This window comes from Dromaius novaehollandiae, chromosome 1 (genome assembly GCF_036370855.1).
Source record: "Dromaius novaehollandiae isolate bDroNov1 chromosome 1, bDroNov1.hap1, whole genome shotgun sequence".
Classification (NCBI taxonomy): domain Eukaryota; kingdom Metazoa; phylum Chordata; class Aves; order Casuariiformes; family Dromaiidae; genus Dromaius; species Dromaius novaehollandiae.
Window position 1 is genome coordinate 167,417,816 of NC_088098.1, and position 15,494 is coordinate 167,433,309.

The window sequence follows — 15,494 nt, forward strand, 5'->3', positions numbered from 1 at the left end:
TGGTCACAACTGTTGAGGCCAGAAATGGGCATGAGATCAGCAAAAAGGGGTATATTTTTCCCAACGTGGCATGAGGTCAGCAAAAAAAGGTATCTCCATGCCAAATATTGTATGACCATGAGTCAAACACCCTGCCCATAAATAGCGCTGCAGCCTGGAGCCCATAGAGCTCTCCTGCATGGCAGCAGGCTGCACGGCAGTGAATCTCCCCTCGAGTTGGGACACCATTCAAGGTTACTCTCCGGGAGGTAAGAGAACCTCTGACAAGAAACCATTGGAGTGGTAAGAAACTGAGACTCGGGCAGTAACGAAGGTGCAGTGAGATTCGCTTGCTATGACTACACTGTATAGCCATCTGTGGCGGACAGATGAGTGAACTTTTGCCTTAAACATTTCTTGGTACATAAGGTGCAAGCAAACCAAAACCCCGAACAAGCCATCTGTCCCCGGTGGAAACAGGACTAAGCTGCTGCGACCCCTGAAATGGTCTTCCTGCGACCACCCAGGACACACCGAGCCTGTGCTGAACCAGACCACGATCGGGCAGAGACTTTGGGACCTGGACTGTAAATTATTGCCGATTAGCACAACTTCTATAAAGCTTGCTTAGCATGAGTAGCTAAATTTGCTGAAGCCTTAGGCCTCACTCTCTAGTTCAGTGAGAAAGGGCCCCAGAGCTGGTGCAGACTGGAATGATATGGGAGTTAGCAGCAGTTTGCATTCCTGTGCACTGCTGAAACTGTTAATTGCTGGAGTTGCCACCTCTTTGTCAGGACCTTGAGAGACAATGGCGGGATCCGAGGAATGAAGACACACCTGTCAGCAGAAACGGCAACAGAAAACGGCCTACCTAGGAACAGCGATGAGACCCAATAAGGAGCAGAAGACCCCAGACCTAAATATTACTATTGGTCCAAACTAATGTGTGAAGGGTGGGAAACTTAATTTGAAAAAGCTATAATTGCCCAGGGATTTCTTTGTTCGGGGTCCCTCTTTGGAGGCACCCAACTGGAGCTGTAACTACTGCACGGGTGTCATTGCCTTGATTTGGCTCCGAACTTTTCAGCAGGAACCTAGGGTCAGGCGCTGCTCAAGTTGTAATTACTGCACGTGCATCGCTAAAATTTACACCCAGGGTGAAGAGTACACCCACCACCAAACGGGACCCCCCCACCGCCGAGACTCCCAAAGGAAGAGGACCAAGGGGATGCCGCTGGATCCACGGGTGGTGATATCTTTTTCTCTCTTTCTCTCTCTCTTTCTCTATCTTTCTCTCTTTTTCTTTTGTTGAATGTTGGTAAGATGTGTTCGAAACGTGTGGCACGGGACTTGTCTAGCTAGTTGCAGTAACTGCCATTGAATTATCCTGTTTCGACCAATGCCTTGTTTTTTGGGTTAATAAATCATAAAACTGGTTGGCTGGTGCCGTTTCACCTTAATTCAGTCCAAGGGCATCACGAACTTGGTCGTTGGTCCCAAGGGGAGGGAGGTCGTCCTAAATGACTCCTTTTGGGCCGTGACACCATCTTCAATAAATCTGTTTGCAATAAACCCAGAGATAATAATACCATAATACATAACCCTCCCCCCCTGCGGCAAAGGTAAAAAACAAAGGAAGGTTACGTTCAGTTTTCAAAATTCAGGGTGGTTTTCAGCAGTGTCATCAACCACATTTCTGACAACAAAGATGAGTAAGGGAAGATGGATGCCTTTTGAAGCCCCACAACAAGGTGTCCATTCCGCAGCTGCCTGGCCCACCTCAGAGCTCCAGTCTTTTCTTCTTCCCAGCCCACAGCTCAGATCTCACAGTCCCATGTTCTACAGTGCTTCCCAAATGAAATGTCCATTTTCTCTCCCCATCCTCAAAATCCCAAACTTCCCAAGTACATTGCTTATACCCTTCCAAATTCTGAGTCCTTTGTGCTCCAAGTACTTTTGCCACCACTCTAGGCTCTCTCCCAGCTTCCCAACCCTCTAGGTTTTCTCACATCTTTCCACTCCCTTTGCTACTTGATACCAGTGTGCCACTCCATCTGTCTTCCCAATGTTGAAGTTCCTCAGTGTTCATAAACCTCATTTTCGTGTCCTCAAATTCAAAGACCTATATCATACTCAACTTCCCTGCTTTACATATTTTAATAATGCTGTTACCATATTCCTACATGATCACAGCAGCTTGCTCTTCCTCCCCAGCTTTCTTAGTCCCTGCTTGGCCAGGAACACAGTTTTGGCTCTGCTATGGCAGGGACTCATCATAACAAGACACTTGCCAAAATCCACTTGATACAATCAAGAAAAAGTCCAAGAACAAAGGGGGAAAAGTGTCTGTATCTGTGTTAGGTATTTTTTTATTTATTTGGTTTTAACTAATTCTTAAATGGCTAGGAGAAGGGAACAAAGCTTGTAGTTTTTCTGATTGGTCAAATCTGAAGCTGATGATGCAGATTTGCAGAAGGCTATGACAATGCTAAATGAGTAGCTGATGAAACAGCAGATGAAATTTGGTGTTGATACATACAAGGTAATACGCATAAGGAAAAAAATGACTGAAAGTTAACTCATGGAAGAGCTCCTGGAGCTACTGTGGATCATTCTCTGAAAACTGTGTTCAGTGTTCAGCATCAGAAAGGGAAATGAAGTGGTGATTTTAAAACAGAAATAGAAAACAAACTAGAAAGATCATTTTATTTCTGTTTAATATATGGCTTAATATGTGGTTAAGCACTTCAAATACTATGTACTGTCCTTTTGACCTGCATCTTCATTCAAAAAGAATTTAAAGAGAACTGGAAGACATTTTTATATGCATAATTACTTCCTACTTGAGGGTGGGGGAGTTAGCTATACTGAGCACTTCAGCTTACAAAAACAGGCTAGGTCAGGGACAATTTGACAAAGTTAAAATCCTGAATGAATGGAGGAGGTAAATGATTATTCATTATTTCTAATTATGCAGATAATAGATAATACCTAATGAAATTATCAAGCAACTGGTTAACTGGGTTTAAGCAAACACAAGGAAATACTTCTGAATATAATTTGCTATGGTTATATGAAATAGAAATGTGATATGTATGACAGCTTGTGTAAACATTTAGCTTGTCAAAATTTAGTCATGGACTGTTAGAAGATGAGAGGCTATCCAAGGGAGAAATTACGCAAAACATGTCCTATTATACTATTTAATTAAACATCTGCCATTGGTCACTGTTGGAAGAATGAAATTTGGTTAGTTGAATACTTGCCATGTTCCTGCCAGGCAGTTCCTCTATAGAAAAGAGTATAAATTAAACCTAAAAACCTATGGAAATTATTAATTTACTGTGCATTTTTGACAGCGGTTGTCAGTTGCACTAACAGTAACCAAAGCATTTTTTTTCTTGACATTGCATTATTTACTGTGTACTTTGCTGTTGGTTTCTACTGGAACCCAGGTTCCTAGGCTGTTTATAATTTCCAGGATCTAACTGTGCAATGAAACCTAATTGTGATTGCAAAGAAAGAAACATAACCATGAAAATTCTTAATGCTTGCCACAGTTCCCATAAAAAACTGCATCCAAAAAAAGAAAAAAAAATACTGTTTAAGAGTAAATTATGGTCATATTTTCTGAGAAACATTGTATGTGGCAGCACCATCTAGTGTGACCAATCTGCTACTGGAGTGACATACATGTTGAAGAAGAACTATGAATCAGATTTATAGGGGGAGAATACTTTTAAGGATTGCCCCTTGAGTAGAATATATTGTTTAATAAAGTGGTTATGAAGAGCTCAGCCTAAGGAAAAAAAAAAAAAAAAGCCTGCCTGGGGCCTAAAGCCAAAGAACCAAAAAGAAGAAAACATATTAAATGCAGTCTGTACATCAGAATCCAAGGAGGCGAGGATTTAGAGTTTATGATGAAGGAAGCAATAATTCTCATACAGCTTCATATCTAGACCATTCACTGTAATACTCCAGAAAAGTAACAAGATATTAGCATTTTTTTCATCAAAGAAATAAGAAGGGCGATTCCTGAAAAAGATATAATTCCAACACTACAGAGACCAATCTTCGGACAATGCAGTGTAGTATAATTTAGGAAGCCATAATAGCGCCAGCGGTAAAGTCCACAGGAAAACATAAAGCCCATGTGAAACATCAAACCCAGACCTCTCTCTCTTATGTCACACAGAATGGCCAAAACAAAATAGGTAATGACAATTGCTGATTGAAAGCAGAGGCCGTGGCTTTGCATCAGGTTTTCTCCTTTTCCTAAGCTCACAGATACATGCTTCCATAGGCAAAGCACTGCTTCCATTTAATTAAATGTGACGCTTTCCAATTACATCAACAGTCTGAATTAAGCCTCAGGTCTGAAGGTTTTAACTTTATCACAAGTCAGAGGTGGAATGTGTTAGCTGTTTCTGTGACGTAGTTTCACATCTAACCTTTAAGTAGTTCTCTACAGGAGATTATGCTGACTTTTCCCAGATATAAATAAAATTGAAAGATAATCCAGCCTCAGGTCAATAAAGGTGCTGTATTACCATGATGTCAGAAGAATGTGTTTTTTTCACAGCTAATATATTTATCCCATGGTTTTAGATAACTTTGCTAGAATTGTTGTATCTAGAAATTGGCATTCTAACAGGGAAAGATCACTGCAAACATATGCATACTCTGTAATTTTATGTATATTGAAATGCAAATGATTTCCTAGTTAATCTTCTTTCTCCTAGATGAATATAAACTCCTTCTTATTTTTCCCATATAGTTTTTTTCCACTCCTACATGTAAAGGATTAAGCTAAGCTGAAACTTGCATTTTCCTGGTTTCTTTAGGAAGTTTCTTCTTGTACGGGAAAATGTGACTGAAAAATGGAAAGAGGAAGAAAAAAAGAGGGAGAGAAAGCAGGTCTTTGAGGCAAATAGAATGAGTATGTTTCAGAGGTGGCTGCAGTGTGTGCCATGTGGCTGTTAAGGAAAAGGTGGGGATTTAGAGAATGAGAGAAAGAAGAGATGGAGAGTGTAGTTCAGTCAAGTTCAGTGAGCTATATAATCTACTTAAGATTTGATTAGAAATTCTATTGTGTCTGGACCCTGCCTGGCTGCCTCGTGGACATAAAGGAAAGCAAGGGGTTCTTAATAAAACTTTTTTGTTGTAGCACTCCCATTGTTGCCTCTTTTTACTTAATGACACAGAGGCAACTGTGATAAGTCTCAATGGGCAGAGCACTGATTGGCTTAAGTGAACTTCATTTCTGAAAAGCCCAGATATTCTACTCTTTTGCTGGATTTCTATAGCAACAGCTCAAGGGCAGCAGCACATTGAGAAAAAAGTAGTAAAATACTTTCCTGCAGTACAATTTGTTCTTATCTAAACTCTAGTTATCTTTAAAAGATTAGTATTGCATTATTGGGGGATGTCAAACTGTGTTTGTTTTTTTGCAGAGGGGAATATTTAAGAGCACTACAGTAAGACAGTCATGCATACACTGAAATACATACTATACTGGAATAGCATATTCTCCTGAACACATGCAAACATGCATGCATATATATCTGCAACACATACATATTCTTTAAAGACATACATACCATGAACATATACCTTATCTCTTACTGTTTATATATTTTAATGCCATCAGATATTAACTGTGGTAACTTCAAAGGATGAAATTAATCCTTTTTCTTAAATTTTCATCTGGCTTTGTTCCTGAAAGCATTTGGATTATGTGTTACAAAAATGTGTTAGTAGAATGAGATTTTAATGTAACCTCTGTAAACAAGTTATAAAAGAGATGAAACTGTTCTAAGGACCCAGGAAAATGCAAAATGTAATTTCAGTAATGCATATATTAATGAGTTTCACTATATTATCTCAACATAGTATCTCTACACAATGTCAGACTATGCTTTTTAAATGTGCACACCATTACTGAAAATGAATTTTAGCTTATGTCACACTGTAGAGATCACCGCATGTTGCAAGTTGCATAAATACTTATTTTCCATTAACAGTGAAGCAAGTAAGCACACTATACTTTAAACTAACTTCACATTATTTACTCTGTGAGGAGGAGTCCAAGGTCATAGGCTAAGCAGTTATTTGATACTAGTATCATGTTTGCAATAGCATCACCTTGTCAACCACACATTTATGTCATCATCATTATAACTACTGATATTGAAGTATTTTGCCACAAGCAAGAAGATGCTATAATTATTGCAGCATTCTTCCAAGAATTTTTAGTTTTCCTGCAGTATATTACAACACGTTCATTTTCTTCTCTATAAAGTATATTTTATTTCAAAAGTGTGCAAAGTGATTGTAACAGCTATACCCTAATTTGTATATGGTACCATCCAATTTGAAGAGAATTTTACTTTCTGTATCCATATGAGGAATGTATTTATAAGCAGTCTGTATTTACATTCATCAGGTTTCAGTAAAAAAATCTGGAACATTTTTTCCTTGATTAAACTTAGGGATACAATTGCAAAAGTCCGGAGAGAACAGTAAAATCGAAGAAAGCTTTTAAGTTAGTTTAGTAAATTATATTATGGATGTTATTCATCAGTTATATCCACTAAAGATTTATTTCACTCCTGGGGACTTTTAATTTTCCCTTCTCTGCAAATGCCTGTGGGAATTGCTAGATACTTTATTACTGATTGCTGGACTTGACACATACCACTAGTTTTAAACTGATGGACCCAAGTAAATTTGGTTGACATTAGATTACTCCACAGGAAAATATCATCACACTTCAGTAAGAAAAACTGAATTATTTCTTTAATTAATTATCATAAGTCTTAATGAGGATAAGATCTATTTACTCTAAACCCTGCTCTACATTTTGGAAAATATAACAAAAGCTGCTAATTACACACAGCACATCTTTACTCTTTCAGTATATCTAAGATTTTCTGCTGCATGAATTCATAGAAAGCATATGGAATGGACTTCAGCCAATATATATTTCCTTTCATTTCAACAGACCTTCATAGTTATAGAAGTACTTACCAGAGAGAACAAAAGGGACATGATCAAAACACATCCTGAGGACTCAGCTCTTCTAGTGTTTGGAAAGCAACATAAACCCCTGTCTTGATATGCTATCAGCATAATACCTCAGTCCATCCCTCAGAAAAGATATGATCTACTAGCTTTTCTGGGACACTTTTCAATATTCATGTTATGAACAGGTGCAGCATCATGACACATTTAAACATATAAGGAAAAATGACAGGAGGAGTTCAAACAGAAGCAATATTAAAGAAGCATTACAGGAAGAAAGGAAGATCAAATCAGATATGTTACTATGAACACATATGATATACCCTTTCTCATGGTAAACAGTTGATCAGGGATTCTTGGAAAAGGACAGATTTATGTATGTCGGGAACAGAAGAAATAATCTGGAGAAATCTCTACAGTGGGAAAGTTTTCCATTCTAGTTCTGCTGCATAGCGAAGCTGTGGGGACAGAACTGTGCTAAGGTATAAAGGAAATGACTACTCAGTCACTTCTGAAGCACTCACTGACCTAGGCATTACTGGCTCTCAAATAGGAATGGACAGATATTAAATGGTGATAATATTATATATATCTTTTTCCAAGGATACAAAGATAAAAATGCAGAAGTAATACAACAATATTTGTATTATTTCATACAATCACATATTAACATTGTTTCCAAATATCACTCTCTCTGTGTCTTAGTTTAAAAAAAGGTAAATGAAATGGAAATTACTATAAAGAGCAAGGAAGACTGAAAACCTTAAGGACAGATAAATGAATTAATAAAATATAGTTAAACACAGAAAGGAGCCTTTTGAAGATTTTTTTTTCACCAAAAAAGCTGAAGTCAAATGTAGGTTCTTTAGTAGATGCTGCTAGTAAAATGTTATTGATGTTAGTGACAGTTGCTGCTATCACCATCTACGATGGTGATACAGAAAGACCAGATTGTTCAACAGACAGTGGACAAGTAAAGCAGGACAATGCATCTGCTCCATATTGTTTTCAAAGTGGATCAGAAAATTTGCTATCTGCAGCAAAAGATGAAGTGAGGCAGTATCTGCTAAAATGAAACACTTCTGGAATAATTCTGTGCATATCTTACATATATCTTAGATGGAGAAGTTGAGAATACTAATAAGCATAGAATTTTTAACAGTCCTCAAATAATAGAGTTCCAGAGAACTGAGGAACTATTCACGTAGTTTCACAGATATCATAACAGTATATCTTATTACTTTACTTTAGTTGTTCACTAGAGTCTTGATCTCCCACATTCTTCTACTGTCCTTGGGAGTTCTAGCAGGTTAAATCCTGTTATGAGAGAGGGTTTCACACTGCCTGACTTTAAATGTCAAGTGTAAACTAATGAATCTATTCTCTTTGTGCTGTGCTAGGGCACATGCTAGTACAGTATAGACTCTTTACATGTAGATAGCCTAGATAAATAAATTAAAATAGATACTCAGCTCTCAGATAGGTATAGTTAGATTAGAATAATTCTGTACCTGAAACCTGAAAAACTTTAGTCTAACTTAACTGATCTCAGTATCTGACTGGACCATAATGTCTGTGATATCCTAAAAGTGAGATTAGATGATTAAGTGGTACTCTTCAGTCTGCAGCTACTGAACTACTATTGATTATAAGAAAAAGGTCATCAAAATGTTAATTGTAAATGTAAAGGGACCAAAAAAAAAGAGGTTAACCATGACACAGCAGAAATTAAAAGACATGCTGTAAGTCCCTAAATAGAAACATCCTGTTAATAGCTTCACTCAACAATGGGTTATGGAAAGCAAAGCAGAATCACATAAAACACCGAACAAACAATTCTAGTCTTGAAGAAAATTGGAGTCATAAAATGTTTTGGAAATCCAGAGATGAAATATAGTGCTACTGAAGTGACAGAAGATGAAAACAGAAACTGTTTCCGATTTTCTTTTCTGGACAGTAAGAATTTGTGCACATGAAGTCCTTGTGCTCTTTGTTTTCCTAGAAGACCACATAAAAAGTGATTACTAGGACATTACTTAACTCTTAGAAAAGCAGAGAACCAATAAGGAAACTGTCCAGCTCTGCACTGTGGTGTCATTCTAGCAACAGAAAGCCCTAAATCAGCATATCTTTTGACATGTAACTGGTGCACCTTTCTTCTTAAGGGTGAGACATTCTGAAGGACAGCTGCAGTGAGGCTGAGCACATCTCAAAGCTACAGCCATTCAAAGGGAAGGCATAAGGAGAAATTAAAAATCCTTAAAAAAAGAGTTAATGATCATCACAGGAGAAAAGATGTATATGAGAAAATAAAACAGATGTTTGTATATGGGTGTTTGGAGAAGTCAGAAAGGAGATAAAGAAGAAGCATCCATTAATTTGTGAAGCTATATAGGATTAAGAGAGGTTAGATTATGTTACTTCAAGGATCCTGAGTTGCTTCTGCTTGGGACAGTTGCTCTGGGGCTTATTCCAAATGTCTTGGAATGTCAAAGAAACAATAAAAAGATTATTAAAGAGGAGGTTAATATTCTAGCTGCTCAGATTTAGAGATAAAGGAAGGTTTTGGCCATTTTTGCCTGTAACAAACTGCAACAGGGAAAACAGAGACTTCAGTTGGGTCTAGAAAACACATTAAAGCAGAGTGAGTTTTGTTTAAGAGGAGTTCGCTGCAGAGAGTTCTGAGGAACGAATCAAATCTGCTGGTATCATCTAGGAGTCTGCACGTCATAGAGTGAATCACATTTCTTTCACATCCTAAAACAAATAAATTTGTAGCATGTTCCCACATGAAGGGCACAGAAAGCAGGAGCAATGGGAGAATGCAGATGGTCGACCCCGAGGAATTCAAAGCCTGTTGGAAACATCTTGTGGAAGAACACTACTCCTTATCTAATAAGGAAGAAAAATTGAAGTGGCCTTGCAACAATAAGATACCTATTGGAATCAGTAATTTTAATCATCCAAATTCCTTCCTACCCTATGTTCTTGCAATACACAGAGACTACAAATTAGACTAGTGATGAAATCTGAGTTCAAAGAAATCATAGTCAGTCACATTCTGTCAGAGGGAGCAAACTGAGGCTTCTCTGTAAATTTTAGAGAGTAAGGGAAACTGTTCACTTTTTGGCAGCTAGCCTGTCCCACCAGCACATTGAATATATGGGGGAAGAGCACGCGTGACTCTGAAAAACAAGCAGCAGGGACCAGACCTTCAGAGTAAGCAATAATAGGAAGGTCTAGCTGTGTTCTGGGAAGGACCTTGCCCTGTATTGCCCAGGTGATGGGAGAGGAGGCAAAAATTAGCCTTTTATTCCTAAGAGTTTGTTGGCATAGTGCTTTGAATTAAAGAAGAGTGCAGGGAAGTGAGTCAGAACATTTCACCTCCGAGAAGGAAATCAATGAGCAATTTCATAAATGTTGTGATGTCTGCCCTTTGGGATTTTCACAGAACAGCTTTTTGGAAAAAAGAATATAGATCTCACTGATCTTGAAAACAATTCTGTAAATCCCTTATTTTCAGGAAACTCAAATAAAAATGCCAAGGCACCATCGACTGTTACAATTTAAAACTGCTCAGTTTGTGTCTGGAATAGGAGAAGGAGTCTAAATGGTACTGTTCAAAGTCAATTAAGTCAGTCCCTCTACTGTTTTAGACATCGGTATATTAAAACTCTTAATATTGCTCTTCAGCTTTCCAATATTTCAGGATATCTGTTAGCAGCCGTAATATATTACTTTGGGTTTGTTGGTGAAGCATTCATGATTATTCTTTGGGAACCGAGTTGGACTATTTTGATTCCAGCCTCTTTCTTTTTCTCGCATGTACTGTTCTCCAAATCACAGTACATTTTTCCCCTGATAGGAAATGAATGTTCTGTTCTCTCGCTTATGGCTCCTCTAATGCCCAGACATCTTAAAAAGCTAAACTTTTTGCATTTGACCTCTGTCTGTGAAACAGATAGACACCTTTTGCTTAACAGACATCTGAGTATGTTCAGTAGGTTTGTGTTCACAGCTTTTTCTCTTTCCTGTATCAATTCACTGCCAGGTTAATTGTATATTCACATGTGAAGCAAATGAAGCAGAGACCCTGCAAACAGAAGCCTTCTATACTCCCTTGCTCTGATTCATTCCTAGAGCATATCCATTCTGTTTACTGAATTAGACAAGGGTGCTAATGAAATATTAGCATATAATCATGTAATTAAAAGGCACACTATAATCAAGCAGTTGAGTTCATAGTAGAAATATAAATTTGGTACATGTATTTCCTTTCGTTTGGGACCTGACTTTGTAACCTTAATATACTTATAAAATAGTTGTGTCTTTTTGTGCAGGTATGCTTGTATGTGTAGGTGTATTTTGCTAAGTTTTAAAGAAAGAAACCCAGCCCCTCCTTCCCCATTTAAATTATTTCTTTTTCTTTGTCCATTAAACTACATCAGTTAACTCTATATAGATATTCTTGGGTCTTGAACATAAAGAACATCAAACTTTGCTTCTTAGGCTATAGAAGGCTGTTTTAAATGCCTATGTAAACAGACTCTAAAAGAATAAAAGCACACTTTGCAGGTATTTCAAGTTATATACTGATAGTTGAGGAACAATGAGGCTTTGAAATCCTAGCTAACTTTGGAAAGGCCAGCAGACAGAAAGTTCCTATTCCTTTTCTTTAAGCCGCATACCTTTTGCCCCATCTCTTCCAGCTTCCTTCTGGTCCGGTCCCCCTTCTTTTAAACATCCCGTAGTATTCTATATATTTGCTAGTCCCAGTCATTACTCTTCAGTTTTATGAAACAGGCCAGTGAGACAAAACAATATCTCCTGACCAGATCTTTGATTGCTTCCTGCTCCCCAGTTTATTCCCCTTTCACATCAGGTCTCAGTTGCCAGGCCTAAGTAGTGTAAGCTCCTTTATCCCAGCTTTCTTCAGTGTTCTCCATGCCCAGGATTCTTCATTCAGTCAGTGTCCTGAACCTTTGACTCATGTCCTTATCTTCACTGTGTTGCCCCTGCTGGTCTTTTGATATTAAAGATTTAAAAACCTTTCTTTTATATTTTTCCTTTGCAGAATTTCATAGCATTCAAACCATACGAATAAGCACTGGATGGACATATAACTCATGGTCAGTTCAATAATTACCATATTCATTATTTAGTGCAATCACTTTAGTCAATTAAATTGAAATTACAACATGGATAAATTGTAATGCAGGAAGATATGCATTATAGTGTCTTTCTGTTACACTTCTGCTGCATTTCATTTAAAATTCACATAGAAATATAATTAAATAAGGTACTGGTTACTTAATTTATGTTAATTATATTTTATTGGAAACAGAAGAATAAACAAGAAAATCACAGTAAAGCCAATCTTTCGTTTGTAGGTCTAATGAGTGACTCCTTAGAGTTAATTTTCTTTTTTTTTTTAAGACAGTACTTTTCCAAACTTGTTTTTGTTGTAATGAAAAACAAAAATATAGTTAATGCATAAAAGGACATGCATGAGATGTATGCTTCACCTCTCATCACCTGAAGATTATTTGTAAAGTAAATTGCTCTCCAGTGTAGTAACAACATGTAATATAAAAAGATGAAAGATTGTTCATCAGTATAACTTCAGCTTTGCTTCCCTCATCATCCCTTGTTAGAAGTGCTTTGTTTTTGATTGTGAGCATTATCAAAGCAAGCATAATCTTTTGCATAAGTTTAGTAATGTAAGAAGTCTCCAGGTTTGTGTGTGGCATAAGACAATCTGAATTTTCTCAATAATGCTACTAATAAAAAGCTGTTGTTCTTACATGCAAAAGCTTCTAAATTATGCACAAGTTTTGCATGTTGTATTTATTTTAAATTTACAGGCCAATTGCATAGACATATTTAGCAGACGTGCAACATGCTCCACACAAACATCTGGTACTGGTGGCCATTTCTCAAAGTGAGGACTTGGGCACATGGGACCTATTGTTTAGATTGAAAATTTTAAAGAACAGGTGATGCAGTATTTTGTTTACCATTCTTCTGTGGACAGAGTCTTTTCTTATAAAAATTAGCAATTTTACCGTTCAGTATATGGGTGATACAGTGTTACAGTGTTACTCAATGATGAACATAGGAATGAACAGTGAATACCCTGGCCTTTGGAATGACAGGAAGAGAATGTGGAGTAGCTAAGGTCCGCCCACAGGATTGTCTATACACAAAAGCCATCAACACATTAAACATCTAAATAATATTCAAAGATCATTATATTTTAATTTTGCAGTGGAGAAGGAGAAGACATGCAAGACTTCAAGAGAAGGAAATACTTGATAGAAGATAACTAAGAAAGAAAGAAGGAATGAGACAAAGAAAGAAAAAGAGGTCAAATAACTCACTTTCATTTTCTTTCATATATGTCAGAGACTTCTTTATTGCATAGTTTGAGTACAGAGTAGATTTTTCAGATTTATTTCCCTTTCATGCATTAATTTATGAAGATTTCACCCTAAAGGGCCTCAGCATGAACCAGAAACAGCAAATAGATTCCTTTAATAAGTTTACTCACTCAACATACTTGATAATCATATTTCACTTTTCCTGTGATTATCATTCATTGAACAGGTTGTTTGTGAAATACTTTTATACTCCATTTTACTTTAAATTAAATAAGTATCCAATGTATCATTTAGCTTAATAGCTGTCTTTTTAAATTCTGTTCTAGCACTGATTATTACAAGTTTTCAAATAACTGAAATTACATTGCTAAGAGAACTGTAAAAATAGAATCACTTTTAATTACAATACCCTCTATAATGTCACATAAAGCTATATATATGACACAAATTAAAGAAAGAGATATTTAGTTTTTGAACTGCACCAAGATACTTATCCAAGACCAAAATAGTATAGTAAATGAAGCGCTACTTTAAAATTAAAAGGGATATGCTACAAAAGCAGCAAGTTACAGTCTTTTCAAACTTCCTTTGAATCACTGGATGTTGAATGCATATATTTATACGTAGATGCATATATATATATATATAAATATATATACACAGATATATATTTATGGGAGTCTGCCATCTTTTAGCAATGCTAAATTGTACTGAAGTCAATGAAAAGCTGGCCAATGACTTCAACAGTTACTATAACAATATAAAGACTAATACTCAGTCTTTTTCTGTTAACAGAAGAAACAAATAGGTGAACTGACAGAATTCTATGAAAAACAGTCATTTACTGCACACTATGGTAAATTTTCTTAACATTTTTGAGGCATATCTGCTCCTGGATAAGCAGACAGCTCCTTAGAAAGCCAGGACTACGGTATGGCCACATATGCCAGAGTCTCTGTTTTGAGAAAAATATTCCCTTCTTAGCTGTTTAGCTAAGTGATCTTAGATGATAATGCAGAGTATACAATAAAAAAATTCATACACAAACATATAAAATCAGCAGCATATGCCAGACATATTAAGAAAATCTCACAGATTTGCCCCCAGAGCATTTCTTATCAAAGTAAAGAAAACTGAGTGCAGGAGAATAACTACTGAAAGTGCATGATCTATGCTTTTAAAAGCATCTGATAGTACTAAACTAAAATAGCATTGCTAACACCTTCCATTATTAATCAGCATGCAGCTCAGCAAAAGATTCCTATTCTTTTTCATAAATATGGAGTTTTTCAAATGTGCAAAACAGGCATTTTTGCACTTAGCTATCTGGAGGAGAACATTACTCTAGGGAGTTATATATGGGATGGAGGTACTTATCCACAAGGAAAGGATGATCCTCTTAGCTGCTAACATAACTGTCAGAAACAGTTTCTTCTCATATACAGCAAAATCCTTTAATGACAATTATCTCTGAAACCTGCTGTCTCAAACTTAAGATGAAGTGCCTGACACAACACTAAATTTATTCAGTCAAAAACCTTCCTCTTTTCAGCTGTTGGTGACCCAACTTTTATCCTTCTACTAAAAGACAGCAACTATTTTCCTGAGCACTGAGAGGAAATAATACTCCTTTTTCTTTCAAAGCAGCTGTAAGTAATATTTCATGGAGCCTCTAGTGGTATAATACTTACAGCTGTTTACATAATAATGGTAACTTCTTGGTACTTCTTAATTAATGGCAGAGCAGTTTTATGAATAAAAATGCTGTGTATCTATGACAGATGTCAGGAAAATTTTAGAAAATATTTTCTTAAAAAATATGCCAAACTTTCAAATCCATGTTCAATGATAATACCTGTGTTATTGTAAAGTGACCCAAACCCAGTTCTTCTCTTACTTCTACCATTTAGCTTTGTTTGAAGCTAAGTGGTTTGAAGCTAAGGAAATTATTCCTAATTTACACCAGAGTAAGAAAATAATCAGTATTTCTATTATTTCCTATCATTTCTGTCTGTTCACATTCCAACATAGTAAATAAATGATATTTTATTTTAAGAGAATTCTCTTGCTGACATCTGTTTGGGTGCTTATTAGTCCAAAAGTCAACTTCTG

General features: G+C 36.6%; 1 long non-coding RNA gene across 1 annotated transcript; it reads left to right on the forward strand.

Moving 5' to 3' along the window:
* The first annotated feature begins 255 nt into the window (after positions 1–255).
* LOC135330146 (uncharacterized) lies at positions 256–13,368 on the forward strand. The gene is made up of 3 exons (XR_010391961.1): positions 256–1,225; positions 12,077–12,131; positions 13,271–13,368. It is a non-coding gene; the product is annotated as an uncharacterized LOC135330146 (long non-coding RNA).
* Positions 13,369–15,494: the final 2,126 nt, after the last annotated feature.